At 39.5% G+C, this 21,395-nt stretch overlaps 1 pseudogene; it reads left to right on the top strand.

The window, feature by feature from the left end:
* The first annotated feature begins 18,682 nt into the window (after positions 1-18,682).
* On the top strand, positions 18,683-20,647 carry LOC147464884 (brassinosteroid LRR receptor kinase BRL1-like; annotated as a pseudogene).
* The last annotated feature ends 748 nt before the right edge of the window (positions 20,648-21,395 follow it).

Below are 21,395 nucleotides of genomic sequence, written 5' to 3' on the forward strand. Positions count from 1 at the left end.
AAAGAGCACTCTTCTATTGCACAAATGAGAGAATGAGTGAATTTTAGGTTTAGTTGGCTTTTATATGAGCTCACCCCATTCACACTTGGGCGCCCATGCTTAGCCAACTAATCCCTTGAATGTCCCAGTTAGAGTGCGCCTCTCATTGGCGATCACTCTTACCCTTTTCCTATTGGTCCGACAAGCCCGGTACCTGACTCTACCAAATACATAATACACGTCCGTCGTAGGTGATAGGGTGTCCGTGAGCCGTTACAAGCCAAAATGGATTGTAGTGGATCTTAAGAAAATCCAAACATATTTTTGTTTTTTTTTGCACAGATCAATTCAAATTTAGTTAATATGAGATCCAGGCACAAAATGATGTCCTTAGTAATGTTTTTGCAAAGATCACATTCTAGTTGTCAAAAATCCACCAAAATTTATTGTTGATAGGCATATCAGAATGTCAATTTAGTAGTTAGTCGGAAGTGCTTCATCGGATATAGTTAGTCGGATGTTGTTTAAATAAGATATTTAACAGTTATGATATATCAAGACTGAGGTTGTTATTACCAGTCTGTTTTGTATGGTGGTTATAAGTCGAAGTTGTGATAGCGCAGTGGTATTCAGAGATGTTGTAGCTCTTCTTGATCAATGAAGCACTCTTGTCATCTTAATTTTGAGTTATCAATTTCTTCTATCTCTTACCTTCAGTATGATGTTAGTACTTTTGTGTATTATTTTCGAGTTATGAGTTGCTGAAAGATTTGTGATCTATTAGTATTTTCTGTGTTGATGAACCACAACACATTTGGCGATCCTGCGGGTTCAGTTCTCGTGGCTGAGGACGTATACAGTTATCAGGTATTATTCTTCGGTTCATGAATCTCATTCTGGTGATAATGCATGTTCGAGCGAGGTAGAAGACACTCTCGCATATATTACACACGGGCTCAAGCCAGAGCAGGCAATATAGATCCATTCCACTATGAGGATGTGATTGTTGATGAAGAAACTGATCCACCACCTCAAGAACGGTTGGTAAATTCTGGGGAAGAGGGTTCTGGAGCAGCAGAGGACAGGGTAGTGAGGCAACTTGTGGGGGCACTACTCTTGACAGGAGGACCTACACGAAGTAGAAGGCGACTCCAATTTGACCCATTGAGGGGATCTAGCAGGCAAAGACCTGTAAGAATCCCAAATCCCATTCCCATGGCTCAACCACCTCCTAATCCGCAGATTAAATCCGCCAAATTCAGAGGGAAGCCCAAAGAGGATGCATATTGTCATGTAGCACAATTTGAAACCCGCTGGCAAGCAAGTGGATACCAGGTGATGTTTCCAGATCCTATAAAATTACAGCAATTTGCAGCTACCTTGGAAGGTAAGGCCATGAGCTGGTTCAACCAATATGGAATGGCTCAGTTTCCTACTTATGCTACACTTAGTTTGGCTTTTCTACAACGATTTCGGAAGGAGAAAACTCTTGCAGATATTTTAAGCAAGTTACGACGCATCAAACAGGGGACAATGTTGGTAGAAGATTTTGCTCAGAGATTTAGAGTATTTGTTGAGAGATTGTAGGGAAATGAAAGGCCAACTAATGAAATGTTGGCAGGCTACTTTCTCAAAGGATTGAGGAGTGGTATTAAAAATGCAGTGGCTAGACTTGACATTGGAGGAGGTTTTGATAATTTGTTACAGGCTGCTTCTAGAGTTGAGAAGAAGCTGGGAATGACAAAGTCTAGTAAGAGGGGTGACAAGGAATCGGAAACAGGTTCAGAATTAGATACATCTTCTTTTGAAGAATCGGATACTGGTAGTTCATCTGATGAGGAGGAAATGAAGAAAAAGAAGAGTCCTAAGAAGAAGAAGAAGGACAAAACAGGGGGTGAAGTTGATATAGTTCAGCAATTAAAGAGTATTGGCTATTCAGTCATAGCACTTAAAGAGAAAAGGTACTGTGAGATTTGTGAAAGAGATGGACACACCACTGCTCAATGCTGGTACAACCGTAAACAAAGGGGTAAAACAGGTACAGGTGCTGGGCGGGGTACTACTGCAGCAGAGGCAAATCAGGTGGCTCCATTTAGAGAAAGACCTCCTGGACAGGGATTTCAGAGGGGACCTAGAAGAAACTAGGATAATAACCAAAGAAGGACTCAAGGAGTTATGCCTTGTGTATATTGTGGTGACCCTACACATTGGGTTGGCCTTCGTTGTGCCTTATGGGTAAAACATCGTGAGAAGAGAGGTATTCCTGTTGTTCCATTCAATCAGAAGAACCAGCAAGCAGGCCCTCCACAACCACCTTCAAATCAACCACAGGCACAAGCAAATGTGATTATTATCGACATTCCGATTTATCAGGATACCCCTAATAAAACAGCCACAGTACTTCCGACTGAGGAGTATGACAATGTGGAGAATGATTGTCAATATCCAAATAATATGGAAGATGAAATTGATGTGCTGGCTGTGACTAGATCCAAGGCTAAAGGTCCTATTGATTGGGAACAACAAAAAGGGGTTAGAGATCAGGTACAGAAGCAGGTTCATAAGGAGCAGCGAGGTCAACACTTGGAGGATCATGCAGAATCTTCTGATACACCAGTAAAACATATAAGGTATGGCTTTTTTGGAAAAACTAGAACGTGATAAAGACCTTTGGCAATGATCCTTTGAAATGTGGAATCATTAATACTTTTAAGATCACAAGTGCAGACATGCATATCTAAATCACCAAAGTCTTTACAAAAAGCATCATACTTTTCGCAAGAACATATACAAATGTCACTGCTATGACATAAAACGTCATTGCTGTAAATTAGATTCTTAGTAGGTTGATGATATGTCTAGCCTATCAAGACATTGTTTAACAGGTTATGGTTACCAAAAAGTATATCAAAACATTCACAAAAGATAGATTTGGGTGAAAACCAATCAAGGAGTTCATTATGGTATAAACAATGTACATAGATATGTTTTGTCGTCGATGATTTGCTAGAAATATGTTTCCTTCTTTGGGGTCAAAAATTACTTGCAAAGTAAATAAGTTACATGTCAAGGAGGTGTCAGATGGGGGTGTTCCTTCCTCTACCTCTAGTGAAACTACAAGACTTTCCTCTATTAAAGCTAGAAGAAGTGTCAGGTGTTAGAAAAGATGTAGAAGAGTTATTAGGGATGTTTAGTGAGTTAGGTCTTTTGAGAGATGGAGAATCCTCATCCTCAATGCATGGTTTGACTAAACCAGTGGCAATTTTAACACCCTTGTAGTTGGTGTAGGTGGTGAGATATGTATTGGGCTTAAATGCTTACACTTGAATGAAAGAGCAGAGTAAGAAGAGCACAATGCAATAAACAAAACTGATTATCGTAGCCACAATAGCGATGATTACAAGTTGGAGCCAAGAGATCGCTCCCTGTGCGTACAGCAATAGTCACTTATCTTAAAAAATAATCCCCCTTTCCCACTAACCTTAGTGTATTATATACCTAGGGCTTTCTAAAGTGGCCGACGGCCAACTTCTCATGGACCTTTACATACATCATTGAAAAAATTACATCTTTGACTTAGACTTGACATAGACAATTGTCATTAGGCTTTTACAAGGTTTGATGTATTAAACATCGGAAAAATAATGTGACCACATCAAAACTTTGGCCGGCTGACCCAACGGGTGCCTTGGCTAGGTGGGCACTTGTATGTTGTTATCACCTCCAAACACTCCCCCCTTCCTAGCTCGTGTCGTCCCTTGACACGACCATTTGTAGTCTGGTCTTCTTGTTGATGAGACTCTCCCCTTCCTTGATTGAGTTATATCTGGCATGTTTTGCTTGTTCAAATGGGGTGCCCATTTGCCTTTGATTGATGAACATGTGTTCTTTGTGATTTGGATGTTGTGGAAGAGGCATTTGTGAATGTTGTTGCACATCCTCCTTTTTCATTTGTGCAGTTGGTCGATGATACGTGCTTCTTTGGATACTTTGCCTCCTGGTGCAATTGACTTTTTATTGGAGCTCGTATCTTAAAATGTTTGAGACTTTGACATGTGTGCACTGGCATCTCCAATTTGATTTTCTTTGCCACTTTGTCAATAGAGCTTTGTTGGTATCTTTGAAGATAAAAGCTGCTCTTGTCGAAGCGTAGTTGAGAACAATGTGGCCCCACTTTATCTCTTTGAAGATTGTGTAACAAATTCTTTATTGTTTTTATTTGATGGAAGGAATATATACAATAGAATAGTGATGGGTGTTTCTAAATTAGGGTCTAGAACCTGAATGACCAAAGGGAAAAACCCAGTGGGAAAAAATGCCTTTGGTATATGCTCTTATTGGGGTTGAACACTTGGAAGTTGAGTACCTGTTCATGTAAGGTGAGTGCTTCGGAGAAATAAAGTAAGAGTGCATAATGAAAGTACCAATTATGGGACACTCTATATGCACACAAGATTTCTTTCAAGAAAATCATGCGGTGTGAAAAATGAGTTGTTGGGTGCTTCAAGGAACAAATGTAGCACATGTGATATCCAAGGACATCTCAATAGCTTTCACATTTCCAAGAAAGGTTTTTGATGTTGAAGCTTCTCCACTCATTACTCACTATGCATAGTGCGTGAGTGTCTTTTGGACTCTCTTCTTCACTTTACCAAACTTAAAATACATAGACTTGGACTCTTATGCTCACCTATACCAACATGAGCGACACAACATAAATATGCTCAACTCCTCCACCTTGAGCAGTACTTAGAATAGCTAAGACTCTTAGACCACAAAGAATATTACTTGAAGCTTTGGGACTAATGCCTTGCTCATTTAGTGGCTCAGCTGCCTGACTTTTGACTTTTATGCCATGTATTTTTAATGGCTACTTGGACTTACCTGTTCATGGCCTGAAACCCAATGCCATAAGTTCCTGAGATTAAGGCCTCTATCATTGCTTTGGTCTTTGGATGCCACCATCTTTTCAAGTAAGTTGGCGACTCCTCTAGCTTCTTTTGTTGCATGGGATGTTCCGTAAGGAGGCCACATTGTTGTACCTTTACTTTTTCTTCTTTGTGAGGAGCCTGAGTTTTCAACAGTGGTTTTGGGACTCACTTTGCTCTTGCTTCATGAGTCGCTCCCTTGACTTGATGGACACTAGGATTTTGTATCCATACTTGGCTATTACCATTGTAAAAGCCTTGCTTTTGTAGTAGAAGACGAGGGATCCATTTTGAGGTTGTTTCTCCCTTGGTTGTGCTTAGTCTCCATTGGCTCTTTGTTGTTGTTGATTGTCTTTGTGTGGGGTCCTTTTCTACTTGGTTGGTCTTAGTGGCTCTAGGTTGAGCAACTACTTTGGGTAACCATACTTGGGTGTTACCTTCATAGAATCCTTGTGCTTCAAGTAGCTTGACGGGAACCATTCTATTCTTTGTCTTCATTTGGCCTTGTTGGGTAGCTTGATAAATCTCTGAATTTGGTACCCATATTTGTTGTATTGTTTGCTTATTTGAAGCTCTTTTCTTTTGCTTCTTATTTCTCCTAGCTGAGTTGGTTGTCTTGCGTTGAATGCTCGGCTTGTTCTTTGTGGGGTTTCTTTGTAAGGGTGAGAAGTTCCATGCCGTTACCGTGGGCTTTTTGGCCCAAACATCATTTGAGGCCACCCACCGTGTCACCTTTTGTTGTTGAGATTGTTCTTGAGAGTGTATCCAAATTGGATCTTTGACTTTAATGTGTTCCTTGGATACCAACACCTGCTTGAAATTTCTTTGCTTCTTTTGGAGACTTTGCTGCGATGGAGATTTAGGTTGCAAAACCTTTTGTTTAGGGATCCATTGCATTGTTGAAGCTTTCGTTCTTGATGTAGAGGCTTTGCTTGAGCTTTGATGTGGACTTGTTGAAGGTAAAACTGACTTGCGAGGATGATCTTCTTCAATGTTTAGTTTGGTCTTAGCTTTTTCTGCTGCAGATGGTTGTGTCTTTTTTGTTGATGTCTCTTGGACCGTCTTTGTTGTTGTTGTTGATGCTTTTTGTTGTTGCCCGAAGAAGATATTCTTCCAACTCTTTGTTAGGACTAGACTTTCTTTGATGTGATGTGAGTCAACTATGTTGAATTTGTCTTTGAACTCCCCATGACTCAACTTGAGTATTGTCTCCGCTATGCCAAAACTTGGGATTGGTGTTTTGGCACTGGTGTATACTCTTTCCTCCACTTCTTTAATTGTCGGCTTTCCCATCATTATCCAAGTGCCATATGACATTATATTCTTAGTAGCATAAGGATCAATTGCGGCCGAACATGTAACCTTGAGCCCTGTTTGTCCGCATAAATTGAATTTGATCAATGTGGGATATTTTTCATCTTTGGCTTCTTCCTCATTCTTCCTTTGATCTTGAGTTTGTAGAACATCTGTTGATGTGGAGCTTTGCACATCTGATTCTTCCTGTACTTTCAACTCTGGATCATTTGAAGTTAGTTTCTTTGGAGTACATGTTGTTGACTCTTCAAGTATGTCAATGCTGACATCTCCACATGGTTGTATTGCTCTCCTAGTTTGTGTTTGTGAAGCATCCTCCATGACATAGCTATTTGTCCCTCTATTTTCATTCTCACAAATCTCATTAGCATTTCTCAGCACTTTCAACATAAAACGTGAAACTAGGTTGTAGCCTTCTTCATCACAAAACTTGGTTGGAGTTAGCTCATTTACACACACATCCAAAGTTGCCAATATTTGAGTCCATCCAAATGGCTCAAATAATTGCTCTGGAAAGGGTTCCGGTATGTAAGCTTCATCGTCCATTGATCTTTCTAGGATGCAATCCTCCTTCACTGAGCTTCCACACTTCGAAGCACCACACATCCAAAGTTCTTGTTTGGTTTGTAGTAGCCACGCAGGTATCTCTTTCCCATTGACTATAGTAGAGTCAATTTCTTCTAAAGGAGTTGTATTCACATCTCTATAGCTATGGTCTTTTATGATTATTTTTGTGGTGATCTTTTTATGTCTCAAGTAGATATAGTCATAGCCCCAAATCTTGAACCATCTTAAGTTGACGCATGAAAGGTCTTCCTAAAATGATATCAAAATTGTTCCCTTTTCCAAAATCTACTATTGCAAATGTATGTTCATATTCAATTCCACAAGAAGTCACAATAATTTGCTCTAGGATACCCAGAGGTTTTTCCGTGTATCCATCTGCAAGTTGCAGCTTCATTCTAGTTTTCCTAAGCGCTGGTCTATCCCATTTTTCCCAAATGTCTTTTGTGGCTATGGCTACTCCAACCCCCACTATCAAGTATAGACAATGTTTTAACTCCTTTGTATTCCACAGGTAAGGTGGTGTTTCCTTCTTCTCCTTCGCAATATTCCCCCACCTTGTTTATTGGCACAGGTTTAGCGTTTGCACTTTCTTGTTGAGTTTTGTTTGATTGTTCATTTGAGGGTAGATCTTGAAGAGGTATCTTTAATCCCATCTTCCCCAAAGTGTTGCCTACTTCATCCCATACATGTGGTCTAATCTTAAGCAGTTCAGATAGAGTAATGGTGCACTATATTGGAGCTGACATCAACTCTTGCATACTCTTTGTATCCATCATCTTGGATATGGCTTTCCTCTGAGATGGCACCACTCTAGTCTCTGAGTCTGCCTCATGTTCTCCTATGTATGAGGGTAAGGTCTTCAAGGACTCTGGTTTGGTTTCAATTGAAACTTCCATCCCTGCATCTCCATTTAGAGATTGAATGTCTCCATGATAGACTTCATGCCCTGTATTGACCTCAGTTATGGGTGCAGATTGGAAAGTCGCACTTCCATCTTTCGCACTTCTAATTTCTTCCCGCAATTCATTTGGCCATGGCTTATCTATCTCTGGGATAGGTGCCATAAATTGTGATCTTGACCTTGCATCATTAGTGGTGTTGGCCACTACTTGATCATCTAGTTGAATTTCTAGGTTGTTGGTTTCTTGTGTTGCAGTCTTTGCTTGCACATCCTTTTGTGATTCTAACTCAATGTTTCTTTGAGTTAATGTTTCAACAACCTTTGCCTTAGGAATTTCAAATCCAACACTTTTTGGTTTTGATTATGGAGGTGGAATTGGTGCTTCAGGCTCCATCATTGCCGGTGTAGTTTTTACCAATTCCTTACACATTTTCAACCTCTCAGTCTCTACCTCAGCATGAGGATATTTCATCCCTTGTTGCTCTAGGGTTTGGTTGGGTTTCAATCTAGCCTCATATGCTTCCAGTGCAGCATCTAATGGCTCTAGGACTTTGTCTGCCAACACAGATCCTCCAGAAGACGCCTTCCTTGGTTTCTTATCGCTCACCACTGTTTTGTTTTCCCGTTCTTGTTTTAATTGCTCCTTTGTCTCTTGTAATTTTGTTTGTAGTGCAGTTTGATTTGTAATTGTTTTTGGTTTAATTCTGTCTCTTTTGGATTTCCACGATTTTCTCCCAGTCCTCACTGACACACTAGTTGTTTCCCCTTGTTGGGGTTGTCGATCTTTCTCCTCATTAGCTTGGTCCTCAGCATTTTCTTTTGCTTGGGCTCTAGTCACTACCTTCACAGGAATTTTGGGTTTTGCCTCCGATCCACTTGGAGAAGGTAACACTCCCACAACATTCATTGTTGTTTTCCCTTGTTTGTTTGGGTGTTTTGGACAATTTGGAACAACGTGTGTAATGGCACACTCCAAACAATATCCAATTATCTCTACACAAGAACAATTCTTGGCCCAATAATTACCTCCACACTTGTAGCATGGCCCATCTTGTTGAGTCACTGGTGGCACATTTGATGGTTGTTCTTGCTTAGCTAGAATGGTCTCTGGTCTACGCTCTTGATTGGCTATGAACATCAAAGTGTCCTCATTCAATGAATAGAGTTTTCTCATAGGTTCTTGCCCTAGCCTAGGTTGTGATACCTCAATTCTTTGTAAAGCCCTTGATACAACCCTATTTTGAAATAATGGATGATTTGGTAATGGCATTTGTTTTTCTATTTGATGTCCAAATAATATCCCCCTCGTGTAGGTTTGATTATAGTAGCACTCACTCATCTCAGATTGGTCCATTTTTGCTCAACGGCACACCATTTTATTCGTTGTGCTACTTGCGCTGCTAGCTCATCTAGGTTGGTCATTAATTGAGACATAACCACTTTCCTTGTGTTGGTTTCACTAGATGCTAAAGGAGCATTATCCATAGTGATCTTTGTATCACCAATTTCCTCGCCATAGGCTTTACAATTGTCAACTAGGTATAACGCTTCTCTCGTGACTTGTTCAAAGGAAGTACATCCTTTTAAGTGCAAATATTTCTTGAGAGTTTCATTTTTCAAACCCTTTATGAAGAGAATTGATAATCTTTCATTCTGTGGTAACTCACGTTCCGGACATCTCTCTATATATTGTTTGAAGCGTACCGATGCTTCCTTCACCCTCTTATCTTCTTTTTGCTTGAATGCATAGATTTGGGACACTGTGTTATGCTTGATTCCTCTTTTAGAGAACTCCACAACAAATTCTTGCAACAGTTTTTCAACGTTTGAGAAGGAATTTTTGTCCAATGATTGGAACCAATTCAATGCTATCCCTTCCGAGGTTAAGCCAAATCCCTCATACTGTGTATGAAAATAAAATACTTGTTCGGCTCTTAACACTTGTTTGAACAAGGATGCATGTACGTATAATCCATCATACTTCTTCTTGACACATTTGGCCAATTGATATGGTCTCATTGGTTCTGGTTCAACCATGTACATATCTTAGCGTGTTGGGGTCTCTCACAAAGACATTCCTCGTTCCTTCTTCTCATCTTGGAGCAAATCCTGGTGGAATCCCCTTTGAGACATGTTTTGGAAATGTTGATGGATTTGTAAGTCTAATTGGTGGTCTCTTGGTTCCACTCAATGAGGTAGGAGCTGCACTCCCGTGAATAGCTATTTTGGATGTTTGAGGTCCATTTGATTCCATAGTTTCAATGTTAGCTTCTTGCAAATCAGTCTCAAAAAACCTGGTACGCTTACACTCGGTTGAAATTAGTAAGCAGAGATTGGAGTACCCATGTATGTATATATTTCTAGCTCAATTGGGATGATAAGTTTGTACTCTCGTCCATACTTATCTACCATTAGAACTTGCACTCCCTGGTCATCTTTGTATGTGAAGGCATAGAGGTTCTTGTAGTCTGTCAACTCTTCAATGATGGAATTTAAACATCTATAGAAGTTGCTTTGATCCCCAATAGGTAACCTATAAAGGCCATCATAAGTGTAATCCGTTAGAACTCTCGTGGCTTCATTGGTTTTGATGAACCTCACGTTGGGTTTGCTGATTAGAGGATGCTTCTCCTCTAAGTCTTCAACAATTTCCACTTTTGCTCTTCCAAACTCCCACATTTTAGTTGATTGGTTTGGCTTCCAGTGAGCTACATGATCACTTGACAAATATCCATGAGCCATGCCTTGAGGTTTGGCTTGATATGATTGATAAGCCTCATGGTCTTGTCTCAACCCTCTTGTTATAGGAGTTGCAGTATTTCTGGCTGTTTGTGTAGGTGGCATAGCTCTGAGTTGAGTGGGAAACCCTAATGATGGATGAGTTGTCATGTTTAAGCCTCACTCAATACTCTCAAGATGGTCCTTGATAAGAACACCTTGGCTTAGTGCACACAATCCCTTTTTGCCCCTGGTCAAACAAGTCTCTAAAAAGTCAAGCTTTGGTACCCCACTGACCTTTGGATACTGGTTTTGGGTACCCCCTGGGGAGGTCACCTAATAAAAATGTAACCTATCACGTGAGTTCAACAGAAGGGTATTTAAAGTCCTTGAAACTTATAGAAATATATATACAAAAGGGCATTAGTTTTTCAAACTTGAAAAAAACTTATAGGTTTTAAGAGAAAAGGGTACATTATATTCCTAACAAAATTCACATATAAGGGGTTTTACAAGCATGTCTTGAACGCAGGTGATATGGTAGTTTTACACATAGTGAACCCCCCGAGGGGTACCCTAAAAGTTTGTAAATGGGAATCCTAGCAAATTTCACTCTAAAATTCCTAGCTATAGGAGACTCATTTTGGAGTTGTGTGTCAAAAGTTAGAGCAGTTTTGGTAAACTACACTTGAAACAACACTCAAAACAGTTTCAGGATCAGGACACAAAGAGATTTTGTGCTTGTATCTTGGCTTCCAGAGGGTATTTTTCACTCAAACTTGAGATTTGGGATGTACTCAAGTAGATCTACAAACTAAAAGTTTGTAAATGGGAATCCTAGCAAATTTCACTCTAAAATTCCTAGCTATAGGAGACTCATTTTGGAGTTGTGTGTCAAAAGTTAGAGGAGTTTTGGTAAACTACACTTGAAACAACACTCAAAACAGTTTCAGGATCACGACACAAAGAGATTTTGTGCTTGTATCTTGGCTTCCAGAGGGTATTTTTCACTCAAACTTGAGATTTGGGATGTACTCAAGTAGATCTACAAACTAAAAGTTTGTAAATGGGAATCCTAGCAAATTTCACTCTAAAATTCCTAGCTATAGGAGACTCATTTTGGAGTTGTGTGTCAAAAGTTAGAGGAGTTTTGGTAAACTACACTTGAAACAACACTCAAAACAGTTTCAGGATCACGACACAAAGAGATTTTGTGCTTGTATCTTGGCTTCCAGAGGGTATTTTTCACTCAAACTTGAGATTTGGGATGTACTCAAGTAGATCTACAAACTTATGAAGTCAAATACCCTCACTATGTAGAGGTACACCGATCGGGATCGTTGACCCCATGTCACAGATTTGGAAGATTTTTGCACAGTGTCTTTGTATTTTTGAATTTGGAGATGTTTTGACCAATGAAAACCCAAATCCCAGGTGGTTTTGTGGTTATTGGCCTGATTGTGTAATTGGGACTTTTGACCACTTTTTTTGCTTTTTTGACCTTGCCCCTTTTGGAAAATATGTTGCACTAGATGTCAGCTACCTACTCACCAAGTCTCAACTCAAAATGTCACTGGGGTACATCGATCACGATCGTAGTTCCGGCTTCTTTTCAAGTGAAACTTGCGGATATGGTAGACAATGATGTGTACAGTCTACTCCTCAAATATTTTTGAATTTGGACAAGAGAAAGTCAAGTTTTTACCAGATCTTGGTTTGCTACAGTGGTTTTTTGACTGCCTGCTGTTTTTGGCTATTTTGGTGACTTTTTTTGAATTTTGACATCTCCTAGTATCTTATATAACCTAGGTGTATGTGTGGGTCAGATCTGGGAGTGAGGTACACCGATCACGATCGTAGTTTGGAGTCCAAATTGGATGAAACTTCACCAGCTTGTTCACTAGGCTATTTTAAGACTACGTGCCAGACACTTTTGTATTTGGACTCAAAAAAGTCAAGAATTAACAGTTTCTTGGTCTGAAGTGCCTGATTTTCCAATTTTATCAGGTTTGATTGATTTTGATGTTTGATTTGGGATTTGAGAGATACCTAGGCTTGTCCTATGCACAGCTATCCCTCTGCATGGTTTCTTCCCAGTTTTGATGTGTTTTGGTCTACTGAAAGTTAAATTTAATGCAAGTTTAGCAGTTTTTGACTTGGATCTGTATTCAGTGGTTTTGACCAGTTTTTTGTGGTTTTTGACCCTAGGTCCTTTAGACTTTTATGTTTGTATACCCTCGAAGAGTCTACTCATCAAATCTGGTACAAATCTGAGGTCTAGCTACTAGTACACCGATCGCGATCGTAGTTTTGAGCCCAAATTCAACCAAATTTGGCATGCTTGTAGACACTGATGTTTTAAGACTATCCCCCAAGTCGTTTTGCATTTGGATCACCAAAAGTCAAGATTTTACAGTTTCTGGGTCTGTAATGCTAGTTTTGCCCAAGTGGCCTGATTTCCTTGGATTTTGATGTTTTTGGGTGTAGTTGCTTTAGGGTGTTTTTGGGTGTAGTTGCTTTAGCCAAACTTGTTTAGAATCTTATCAGGAAGGCACATGTCAAATCTTGTACAATTCTGACACTGAGGTACACTGATCGCGATCGTAGTACCAGAGCCAAATGTGATAAAATTTTACAGGCTCTCTTTGACAAGTATTTCCCAGTGTTTGGTGCTACCACTTTGTGATTTGAAACAATTTCAGCTCTGTTTGGTCATATTTTCTAATTTCAGAGTCTTATGGCCCTTTTGCCATAGTTATGGTTTTCTTGGGTTTTTGACTCTATCTTTTGTCCCAAATCTGACTAGAATGTGATTTACTTATCCTACTCCTAAGTACATAAATGAAAGAACATAAGAAAATGAATCAAACAAAACAAACAGGATAAAAAATGGATGATGGATCAGTACTCAATCAATACAAAGAAATTTGAAGAGAAAAAAATGCTTAAAGCAACCTCACTCACAACTCCCTATATCTCTCAAGAGTAGATCTAGCCAGTCCACCGACCCTAGACTCCACTAAGCACTAAACCCCTGTCTAGATGCTTCACTGGAATGTAAATGGAATGGAAATTATATTTTGGAACAATAAGAAAACTTTGAATACGCACTCGGTCACTCATCACCTAAGATTCATTCCCCAGCAACGGTGCCAATGTTTGCGGGTCGCCGCGACGGACGTCCATAGCATAGTCTTCAGGCATCAACATAAATATCAATACCATGGAAACGACTCGGATGAGGCATAGAAACTCACTAGGGTGTCAATCCTAATGAAGTGAACTCAAAGAGATGCAACTACTAACTCTACAAGCAAATCAAACGCACTAAAGCCAAGTAATCTGCCTATGTCCTTCTACACAGCTCTACAGTCATCACGCCTCTTTACCATGCAAATCATATCGGATTCGCACAAAACTTGAAGGGAAGCTACAGGGGACTATCAGGAGCATATCCTATCACTGTCACACAACATTCTGGATGGGTACACGGATCGCGATCGTTCGTCTCAAAGTACGCAAAAATAGTAAACGGATGATCCTAAAGGGTCGTTTTTGGGTCCCTAAAGCCTCTCCTAGGGTCAAAACAACATAAAATACGCATATAAACACTCAAAACAACGATTTAAGTCCACAACGGTTGCGTTTGATACCTACACCGAATCTTAAATGCTTACACTTGAATGAAAGAGCAGAGTAAGAAGAGCACAATGCAATAAACAAAACTGAATCTGGATTACCGTAGCCACAATAGCGATGATTACAAGGTGGAGCCAAGAGGTCGCTCGTACAACAATAGTCACTTATCTTCAAAAATAATCCCCCTTTCCCACTAACCTTAGTGTATTATATACCTAGGGCTTTCTAAAGTGGCCGGTGGCCAACTTCTCATGGACCTTTACATACATCATTGGAAAAATTACATCTTTGACTTAGAATTGACATAGACGATTGTCATTAGGATTTTACAGGATTTGATGTATTAAACATCGAAAAAATAATGTTGCCACATCAAAACTTTGGCCGGCTGACCCAACGGGCGCCTTGGCTAGGTGGGCACTTGTATGTTGTTATCACGTCCAAACACTTGCTAAAGGTGGCATGAAGTAGTTATGGGAGTGGAATAGGCCAAATAGCTCCAACAATGAGATAGTTGGAGCCTATATAATACAAAAGTGAAATGGAATAGACGAGAGGGAAGAAAAGAGGACTTCGAGGAGTAACCAAAGAGAAGAAAAGAGCTAGACACTTTTTACTTTTTGTGTCAAGGCTATCCTCATGACTAAATTCCACATGGTCTTTAATAAAGAACCCGTCATGGTCTCTACAAGAGAGGACTAGGCGCAAGCGATGCGAGATAGGCTCGGTAATCCAATTTTAGCCAGGCGTGTCCGAGTTTACGATTTGTTTGGTAGTTTACTTCTTCCTTTGTCCAAATTTACGTATCATGCATTTGTTTTCCATCATGGTCACCATACATGCATGGGAGGGTTGGATAGGCTACAAGCCTTGCAGGGCGCTCGTTGGGTATAAATCTCGTGAGGGGCATTTTTTGGAACCCTCCAATGTCCTCAAGATTTGTGCACGCATCCCCAATTGCAGATCCCATTGCTCCCCCTTACTTAATAGCCCACGGCCTTTAGTGTCAAGGCAAGCCTAGAGAATTTCTCTTGTTTTTTTGCTTATGTGGATCATTGAAGGGCAGGCCTCGTGATTTCATCACTTGTCACTAATGAAAAAGGGACGGTTATTTTAAAAATGTGCACAATTTCTTGATTGGTTAGTGGAAATAGAAGACACTCATTTCAAAGATTGAGGGAATCACTTATCATGATGGCTTTCACATTTAAAAAAGGTGAGGAAGCACGAAGGCTTCCTAAGTAAAGGGAAGGATTAGATTTATGGAGAGTAAGTTTTAATGAGTGCTTAAAATCACATGGATTTTTTGTTTTTCTCAATATAAAATTCTATTATTCATTATACATACATAATTACAAATGGTTTACCAAAATACCCCTCTAATTTGTGAAAATTTCCAAAATACCCTTCAAATTTTCAAAAAATTCCAATATATTCTCAATATTTTTTCTTGCAAAATTTCCAAAATACCCCTAGTTGTGAGATTAAATATCTCCAAAGATTTTAAAAAATGTATCTTTTCATAAGAAGACTAACTGTCTATTGATACAAATGCTTAAACTAGACTTTGTTTTGGTTATGTAAGGTAAAGAAGCTAGTTTAGAGACGCAAAAATTTGACCTCCATGTTAGATCACACATATCCACCCCCAATTTAGAGACAATAAATTTGTAATGTTTTTAGAATCTTGCTTATGGGTCATGTTGTGATTTGTTGAAAAGTGTACCATTACTATTACCATATACATGTGGTAGTGATGTGTATGAACACACTTAGGACCGCCGGGGCATTTTTTTCCCTCTTTAGGAGGTTTCTCGCCCCATGCATTGTATATACGCCCATCACTCTAGGGCTATCCATATTTCCATTGCACACTAAGTAATACACTCTTTGTTGTGTGCCTTGAGATTCCTTTGTCTTCTCCAAGTTGTGTGTGTTTTCCTGCAACCCTAATTCCAACAATTATTGGGCCTTGAGTGTCTCTCATGCTTCAAAAAGCCTCAAAAGCTGATTTTTTTTTTCATATGGAGCATTCAACCAAAATCTAAAAATTATTGATTTTGGTATCATTTGATTTGCCTCTTCATGAGGAGTCTCGTGCAATGCATAAATATTAAAAATGAGGAGATTTTCAAAATCCGCCCAAAAAATATCACGTTTCCACAAAACGCCTCTAGACTGGCTCCTTTATCGTAGGCTTTGGAGATGAATTTCTTCATTAATTTTAAAAAGTCGTATTTTTTTGTGAGGTAATTTGTGACAAATTACATGCTAAGCATTCAAAAACGGATCTGAATTGTAAAAAAAGAATCAAGATAAAAAAATCTTGAACAATGCAACCAAAATAGATACAAGAGTATTTTGGGAATTTTTTAAACTTGAGACATATTTAGGGAATTTTCCAAAATTAGAGGGGTATTTTGATAAGTTTTTAAAAATAATAAAGTGAAAGGTGCACATTACACATTATCATCTGAAACCAAAATACAAAAAATACAAACAATAAAATAAAATGACACTTTGAAAAACTAAAACAAAAGAATATTTTATTATCTTCATTAAAAAAGTTAGATTCATTAAACATAGAAAATAATAAACCAATTCAATGAGATGAATTTTTGTGAACTCCTTAAATGAAAAGACTCTCTCTCTCTCTCTCTCTCTCTCTCTCTCTCTCTCTCTCTCTCTCTCTCTCTCTCTCTCTCGCTCTAAGTGTCTGTGTGTGAGTGTGTGTGTGCAACGGGCACACTACATGGAAATTGGAACTTAGGTAGTTGCACTACTTCTACCTCGTAGGCATATCGTTTCTTGGTGCAGGTTTGTTTGTCACGTCCAATCGTATTGCCTACTCTATTGCTGTGTATAACAATATAATAGGAAATGCGATGCCATCATCCTTGGCTACTCTTAATAACATCAATTTCCTGGACCTTTGGATTGGAGATGAATGGCATGACCTACCCTATTGTAGCTAAATCTCTCCATCAACAACCTATCTGTACCATTCCTTTTCAATTCAACTACTGTTAACTCCCTATGACAAGCAACAATCTCTCCAAAATCTTACTAGCAAAAGTTGTCACCCAATTTTGTAGCTAATTGGGGAGCTTGCATCTCACCTTCAATGCCTTGATAGGCAGAAATGGTGATACGTCCACTCCCATAGGACGGACAAGGAAGTGTCCACCCATAAGTGAACCCACACAAGCATGGTATCAAGGGGTTGGGCGTTCCTACTTGGGGGTGGCTCCCCTCCTTTCTCTATGCCAGGCCTCCTCTCTCTCTTGCCTTTTTCTCACAAACCCTCACACAAGCAACCCACTGTCTGCACACCATACTATGGTGTTGACAACCCTAGAGGAAACAATGTTTCTCGTGATGCAACCCATGAAAGTGTCAAAGAGGAGACTTTGCATGAAGACGATGTGCAACAAAATGTCTTTCATGCCACTGCAAAGAGGACAAGATGATGGGGACCTCGTGTTGCAAAATGGAGAAGAAGGGCATGAGTAACCTGGCAAAGGCACACTCGAGCCAAGCCATGGAGAAGAAGGACAAGAAGATCATGTCACAAAATGACTCCTAATTGATTGAGAACCTGCAAAAATTTTAGTTTTACAAACCCCCAATGAACCTCAAAGTTCTTATACATTGGCGAAAGGCCTCCTTTGGCCAAGTCACAAAAATAAAGTACATGATGAAATAAATGATACAACAATTAATGCTATTTCTCTTTGCTTTCAGGATTTCCGTCAAGCATTTTATCAAGTACCATATGTCGGGGAGCAATTTGTCTTTCCTGCTACGTGCACTTCAAGAGATGATCATTTGAATTGCGGTGTTGACTTTTTATGAAGATATTTTATGTGAATTACAGGACTGCAATTCTCAACCTCGTGTCAAGATGAAGTCCAAAATTTGTCTCCTTCGCCTCATGAAGAACTCTTTGGACCCTGGTGATGGAGTAGATGATACGAATCATGCATTGAATAATGCTCCTCTCTCAAGCTTCCCATTTCACTTGAGGGGGAGAAATATGGAACAAGTTTGTGAGAAGCTTGATGTGCTCACAATGAAGCAGATGATGACTTCACATCTAACCAAATATGTGTTGGATCTGGGTTAATTGCATCTCATGATTGTAATGAAATAAGCATGTAGATAGGGTTAATATATGTGAAGCACCAAGAGGCAAACCCAATAGGGGAATGTGGTGCATCTTTTCATGTGTCTTTCATCACTACCGTTGTGCGGCCACATTCCTTGAGAGGGAGTGTAGGACGGACAAGCATTTTATAAGTGTAATGTAAATGCTGTAAAGTGTGAGCTTTGTCCTAAAGTGAGTCAAGGAGAGAAAAGTGGAATTATCCCACATGCTGTGGAGCAAGGCTGTAGAGCTACTTAAAACTCATTTCATGAATGAATAAACACAACTCTATTTTGCACTACATGCTTGTCTATGGTGAGCTTGTGCTAAGCTAATTCAATACTCAAGATTGTGTTTATGAGTCCAAGCTAATTCTATCTTGGAACCTAATTCACTTGAGTGATAATCTTGCTTACACACACACACTCACACACTTACATTATGTTTCTCTTTAATCCACCCTAGCTAGCACGATCCCATTCCTAACACATGCAACAATTGAAAATGGTAGAAATGGGCAACAATAGCTTATGAGGACCTACACCTATCAATAGAAAATGCCACCAAATTTATATAGATCTCAACAACACATCCTTGGTGGGCTTATCCCTCTAGGGATTGGGTGCCATGTGAATGGGCCCAAAGATCGCCTCCATGGTCAAATTCATGCATTCATGCATATATGGGGTAGTGGTTGTAGAGGATGCGGGACTTTATTAGAGTTTGCACGTGTAAATCCAGAAGCTCTCACCCCAAATCCATTGATGAGTTCATGAAAATCCTCTAGACTCCACACAAGAGACATCTTAAAGAATGATCTAGACCTCAGTATCATATAGGTATTGGACCTCTCCCACAAAATACTAAAGGGCACTATACCCAAAGATAGCAGTTATCTCACTGTTCTAATGATGTTGCACTTGGGCACAATTAATTGGTGGTGGGTGTCATCCTTGCTAGTTATACATTTCAAATCATATTGAACCTCTCCTATAACAAGCTTGAAGGAGGCCTTTGGCCACCTGCTAATTTCTCCTTTGTGGTTCAAATTGATGTATCTAACAACTACTTCACTTGCCCAATCCCTTCAACCAGGTAGTTCTTCAGGAGGTTTGGTGATGAACCCCTGCCACTTTGTGCCACTGTGTCAGAATAAAACATGACAACTGAGAGATGCATCAATGGTGGTCCAAATAGAGTATGCATCAATCAAAATCACTTTACTCTGTTGCCATTGGCTAGCATCATTTTTATGGGAATTCTCAAATCTCTTGCACTCATGTGTGCTAATAGTGTGGGGAATCATGCAAGATATTGATGAGTGCTCAAAAATATTCATTTAGCGTCATGCCATGGAAACAAAAACCGGAACATAGGAGGGAAGAGGGAGCCCCTCAACGTCAATGTGGCTATCTTTGAGAGGCCTCTTAGAAAGATTGATTTTGCAAAACTTAAAAATGCAAAAAAATGGTTTAGTTAGGAGAGCATTAGTGGCATAGGGAGATTTGGCCAGGTGTACTAAGTTGAGTTAAAAGATGGGTCTATGGTTTCCATCAAGAAGCTACTACAATTTAGCTCTCAAGGAGACATAGAGTTCACAACACAGATGAAGACTCTTGAAAAGTTTTAGAATAGAAACTTGGTGCCGTTGTTAGGCTAGTTGTCAGTGTATGAGTACATGGAAGGTGGAATCTTAGATGATAGACTGCATGGAAATGAGAGGATGAAATAGAGGCTGACATGACAACACTAGAAGAAAATTGTGTGCGAGTAGCTTGAGGGTTGTGCTTTCTACATCAAGAGTGGCTGCCCATATAATCCACAGGGACATAACATATAGTGTAGCAATGCATTTGATAAACATATTGAGGATAGAGTGTTTGAATTTGGCACGTGAAGGCTAATAAGTGCATTGGAAACTTCCTTGAGTGAGCACACTAGCAGGGGCACCTGGCTAGATGCCTACTAGACACTCACTTGAGTGTAAGCACATCGGCAAGTGCACTTGGCTATGTGCCCAGTGGACACTCACTTGAGTGCAACCACATTAGCAAGGGCACCTGGCTACATGCCCACTAGACATTTGAGTATGAACACATCAGTAGGGGCACTTAGCTACGTGCCTCTAGACTACTACCAAATATTTAGGTGCCCTTTGAAGGGGGACATCTACCCATTTGTGATGACCTTGCTAGAGCTCCTCATTAGGAAGTGATCAATGGACAAGGAGTTATTTGAAGACACAACTCTGCTAGGCTATGTAAGGAAACTTGTGAATGAGAGGCCTATGTCTAAGGCACTAAATCCACGACTTGTGCAAGAAAATTTTGGGGAAAGTCAATGTGAATTGCTACATTTCAGATCGCATGAGATTGTGTTCAAGACATTCCTTCCAAGCGACCCATGATGCAATCGGTAGCCTCTATGGTCACGGGAGTTACTGTTACATTGTGAAGATCATGGAGGAGGCAACCATGCAGGAATAAAAATCTACATCTAGCTTGTTGGTGCTTAATTTTCAAAATAAGGTAGTGGTGATGAGAATTACTACTACTAAAAACTTTGAAAAAGTGGAGCAGTGATAATTTGGTTCAACAAGTTATTAGATACGTTTATATGATGTATAATTTTCCATTTTGTTTTCAAACCATTAGCTAGTCAAAATGGTCTACCCATGTAGGCACTTGAAAAATAGAAATCAAAACTCATCACCATAAGTTTTGCCAAAGACTTTGCTTTTTAATGAATCCAAGGAACACATTGAATGATACATGCTCGTAACATGACACTTGATCTCGCACTCTATAAACTTCAATAAAGGACACTTGATGTGGAACTCTATAAACTCAAATAGAGGAGGACATTAAGCAGAGATTATTTTCTCACCAGCCTTGATTTATCCAAACATCAATAGAACTTCAAAAATGAAGTCTAGGGGACATCTATAATATATATAATGGAGCTTAAAATTTTCAAGGAATGAGAGGGCATCCATGTGTCACACATTGATTGACTTAAAAGAAACCCTTATCAAACTTCTAATCTTAAATACAAAAGTGAAGGGTGAGAAGATTTAAAATGCAAAAGTGAATGAAAAGCCTTTTGGCAATGCAAAGTAAAAAGACTTTTTTTTTTTTTGCAATACTCACAATTTGTAAGTGAGGAGCTCTAAGAAATTCTTGGGACAATTGCATTTTTCCAA

The sequence above is a fragment of the Adiantum capillus-veneris genome, chromosome 1 (assembly GCF_014529385.1).
Source record: "Adiantum capillus-veneris isolate H3 chromosome 1, ASM1452938v2, whole genome shotgun sequence".
In the NCBI taxonomy this organism is placed as follows: domain Eukaryota; kingdom Viridiplantae; phylum Streptophyta; class Polypodiopsida; order Polypodiales; family Pteridaceae; genus Adiantum; species Adiantum capillus-veneris.